Consider the following 4,916-nt stretch of genomic DNA (forward strand, 5'->3'; position numbering starts at 1 on the left):
TTGATATGATCTAAGAGATTATGAGGAATCTTCTACATTTATGGAATGCTAATTATTATGTAACATTATGTTTCTATATTGATTGTAATCATGATTTATAAATAAGAACAATCTCCACACAATTATCTATGTGAATTTTGTATCAATTCTCTGTATCCTTTGTAATAGAGAAAATAATGGTTTCAAATCATTATTTCCTCTATTAGAATAAATAATGGTTTCAAATCATTATTTCCTCTATTAGAACCAAATCATGCATATAATTTAGTTTCTCAACGAGAAAGATGGAACCTTTAAGGCATGCATGCTCTTCCATTTTTAACTTGTGTTCTCATTCAGTGTACTATCAAGTTTTATGCTTTATATATAAATCCATTACCATGCCTTTGTTTGGTAATTTCAAGGTGGTTACAACATATAAGCAACTAACCATACTACATTACTTGTAACTCAACTATTTAATATTTTTCACCCCCAATTCTTGCAAGTATTATCAATATGCCTCCGGTGCATCTCTTTGAAAATGTTGAATTCATAGACTCACGTGAATCGACTCAAGAGGGGTTTTGCTGAACTAAAGATATACACGATATATCCTATATTTTAAGTATTCATGTTGAATATTTTCCTTTTTCTTTTTTTTTTCCTTTTCTCTTGTTACTAGCTAGAAGGTTAATCCAAAGTTCTACAAATATTTACATAATTCCTTGGACGTCACACTATGCACTATGATCCATATAAAGAATTTTTTTATTCATTGAACAAATGCGTTTTTTAGTTTGGATTCATAAAATAAATAATAAATGAATTTTTCAAAAATATTCAAAAATAAAAATATGAAAGTCAATACTAAAATGATCCAATACGAATTCCCAAAAACAGCCACATCAGGAATAATTCAAAATTTCGGTTATATTCTCAAATCCCATTAGGTTGATTGGTCTCCGGCCAGCGACCACATCCATGCAGGCGGCAGAATCCCGGTCTGCTCCTGGACGGTCTTAAACAGCGGAGACAGCATGCTGTAGACCCCGGCCACTTCCTTCAAGGCAGTGTTCCCCGGTCCATTGGAGTTGCTTCCGCCTTCGGTGTTCCAGACACTGATCTTTGGCTGTAGTCCACGGATGGCCTCGGCATTGGTCTTGGCAATTTGCTGGAACATGCCGTGCTCAATCGTCAGGTAATCCCTCAGGGCCGCATAGTTTCTGCCAAAGGCCCTGAGGAGCGTCGCGAGGTACACGCCCTGGGCATGGGCCAGAGCTACAAGCCCCTCTGCCTCGTTACGATTCGCATAGACTTCTGCATATGCTGCCTGCTGCTTCGCAAAGAAAGCCGCCTCTGCAGATGCTTTTTGGGCCTCCGCATCCTTCATCTTCTTGTACAAGTCCGCCTATGCTTCCTTTTGTTTCCTGTACAGTTCCCAGTTGGCCTATTGCACCTTCAGTTCAAAGAGAGTACAAATAGAAAGACAAGCCGAGAAACGGGATTCAATGCAGCGTCACCCATTCTTTGCCTAGAATAAATCAGATAGTTACGGATGGTTAACCTTAGTTTCGTATTCCATGCTCGCCTTGCTAAGGTACTCGGCCTTGAGCTTCTCAGTCCGAGTCTGAGCATTCATTTTCTTGACCTCCCTCTGCAGCGCAGCCTCCCGGAGGGCCACTGCCTTGGCCGCCTCCACCACTGCCACCTGGGTTTCCCTGGTCCACCCCGCCTTCTTCTTTGCTAGCTCAGCATTCGCAGCTGCCACCTCAGCATCTCTCTGCGTCTCATATAACTTAACCTCTGCCTGCACCTTGATTTCCTCTTTGTTTCCTTACCCCTGTCTCTGCATTGCAATGATCTTCGTCTCTGTGTGGATCTTCGCCTCATTCTGTAGCGTATGGCCCTACCTAACGAAATAAAAAAAGGACACAAGGACATTTATTCAGGATTTTTCCGACCATGAAACCCTTTTCTAGTTTTCCACCACTAAGATTATTTTCACACTTGCATCAGAAAACACCGCTGGAGTACAATCAGGCCGAGTTTAATAACTTACTTTCCCATAGTTTTTGGTGTTTCTGAATTCTGTGAGAGTCGATACCTAATTTCCAAAGCTGAAGAAGTACTATTGCAATGATAGAAAATTGTTAAATTTACCTTTCCTTGGCCCCGATCTCACCCTTCATCGTGGCTTCGGCAACATCAATTTTGGCCTGGTTGGCAGCCTCCTGCTGGATCTTCTAGGTACGAGAAGTACTCGTGACCATGCACATCCACCAGCTGCTTAACATTGGCATAGTATATCAACAGCCCATACAGGTTGAGCTCGAGCTGAACCTTCTCGAACACCTCTGATAGGGTTGAGCCGGACTCCAAGTATGAGGACAAGTTGCATATTTCTACCGGACCGGTCACCAAAGCACGTGCCAAGAAATTGGAGCAAGCCTTGCAGAACTTATGGACGCATATTCGGGAAGAGGCACGCAGTTCGAGAGACGAACAAGTCGACTTGGGGCTGATCTTAATCATCAAGAGTGCTGGACCTCATAAGTACACATCGGGACATTAAAGGATGACCTCATATGTTAAATCGAGTATGTCTTCTAGAAGATGGCCACCAAATCTGATTGGAATATGCTAGGAACTTGTGCTTTCCTTAGTTGTCTTATAAGCTCTTCCTTAGGTTATTTTTTCATAACTTTCTGCCATTTTCTATCTTGTGTGAGAGATATTCTCCAAATTGTTCTTGTTGAACTTATGCTTCAAGGGTTGCAAGTCGATTACTTGTAGTTCTTAAGCTTCGTATAATATTGGTTTCTAGCTCTACATAGCTACAGGGTCAATATTCCACCCTTCGAAATCTCTATCTTGGACGATCCGAATTTGATTCCATATTATTGTTGCTGGGTTCTGCGACGGGTTCGACGGGGTTCGCATCATTTTGGTTTCAAAGCTAAGGCTCCAAATTGAGGTTTCATCTATTCTTGTTCTTTCCTTGTTTATCGTTCTGGAATTTTTAGATCTATCTTCCATTCTATCCTTTCCGTTTAGTCTTGACTCATATGTTCATAGCTATTCAAAAAAAAATCGTCCAAAAAAAAGAATTAAAAAAAAAGAGAAAAAGGATTGAAGTAAAAAAAAAAAAGGAGAAAAGGATATGAAGTGGGCGAAGAATTTATTGACCAATTTGCTGTCTTTGTGTTCTAATTAGTCTGTGGTGAGTTAGAGTGATTGATTGTTTCGTTGATTATACTGGCCTTAAGTTGATCTATCATAGTTGCTCCCATTATGCTTTTCTCCGATCGTATTTGTGTCCATTCCATCTTTGATTCGTTCGGGCTCATTCCTTTCACATACATCTTGTCAATCCATATCTCTTTGCTTCTTTGCTATTTGGAACTAATATTATAAGTGGCTTGAGCGAACAAGTAATTTCCTCAAGAACTTGTAATTAGATTGTTTAGTTCCTCTAGAACTTTGTGGAGATATCTACGAGAGGAAAAAGGCAAGAGCGAGTGAGACCATCAGAGGGTAAAAGCCATTGTATCGAGTGAAATACGAGAGTTTGTGTGACATTGATTTGAGAGTAAACACGTGAGGGAGTGATTGTGAGGTCCTTTTACTCTAAGATTTTTTTGCAGATTTCAACATGTCATAAGAAAATAACGGGGGACTTGAACAGAGCAGTAGAGGGTCTGATCAGAGCACAATCATTCGGGCTATGCAACAACAATTTGAGCGAATGAACATGGTGCTCAATACGATAAATGACTGGTTGGAGAGGCATGATGAGCGGATTGACCAGTTGCGACAAGATCCCAATCAGCAACCAATGAGGAACAATAACCGGCAGCCGGCACCTACTATTGATCCATTTGATGACCACGAGGAGGGATCCTATGATGATGAAGATGATGTGTCTTCCATTGCCACAATGAGACGAGCTCGAGGAGCAAGGGTTGAGAGGCCATGGCGTGGACGTGGGAGGCGCCAAGAAAGAGACACCGTTGATCGTAATATGGGGTCCATCAAGCTAACCATTCCTCCGTTCCAAAGCAAAAGCGATCCCGATGTTTACATCGAATAAGAAAGGAAGGTTGAGTTGGTTTTTGATTGTCACAACTACTCTGAGGAGAAGATGGTGAAGCTTGCAGCTGTGGCATTCACTGACTATACTATAGTTTGGTGGGATCAATTAACGGTGAGTAGACGCCGAAATGAGGAGCGACTGATTGACAATTGGGAGGACATGAAAGCTGTCATGCGGAGGAGGTTTATCCCATCCCATTACTACCGGGATTTACACTTGAAGCTACAGAATCTTAAGTAAGGGTCTAAGACCGTGGAGGAGTACCACAAGGAGATGGAGATTGCCATAATTCACACCAATGTTGAGGAGGACCGAGAGGCAACCATGGCTCGGTTCATTAGTGGACTTAATCGGGAGATTGCCAATATTGTGGAGCTGCACCATTATGTGGAGCTTGAAGAATTGGTACACATGGCTATGAAGGTTGAGAGGCAGCTCAAGAAGAGGGGACGATCGTCATCCATATTCGAGTCCTCTAATTCGAACTCGAAGTGGACTTCTAAGTTTGAAGGGGCTGGACCTAAATGGGCTAGTTCGAAGCAAGAGGAGAAGGCCAAGGGAGACAAGCCCGCAGCCAAGCCATCATCTGAATCTAAGGAGAGGGGTAACTCTTCTTCCCAACCTCAAAGAAACCGTGATATAAAGTGCTTTCGTTGTTTGAATTCTGGTCATTATGCTTCTCAATGCCCGAATAAGAGAGCCATGATTATATTAGATAATGAGTTTGATGAGATAAAGACAAAAGTAGTTCGGAAAAATATATAAGAAAATTTGAAAAAGAAAATAAAAAGGTATTGATTGTATTGTTGAATTAAGGAAAAAAATGTTAAATAGTTAAGAG

General features: G+C 41.3%; 1 pseudogene; it reads right to left on the bottom strand.

Annotated features, from left to right (window-relative positions):
- Positions 1-928: 928 nt before the first annotated feature.
- LOC116204197 lies at positions 929-2,514 on the bottom strand (annotated as a pseudogene).
- Positions 2,515-4,916: the final 2,402 nt, after the last annotated feature.

This window comes from Punica granatum, chromosome 4 (assembly GCF_007655135.1).
Source record: "Punica granatum isolate Tunisia-2019 chromosome 4, ASM765513v2, whole genome shotgun sequence".
In the NCBI taxonomy this organism is placed as follows: domain Eukaryota; kingdom Viridiplantae; phylum Streptophyta; class Magnoliopsida; order Myrtales; family Lythraceae; genus Punica; species Punica granatum.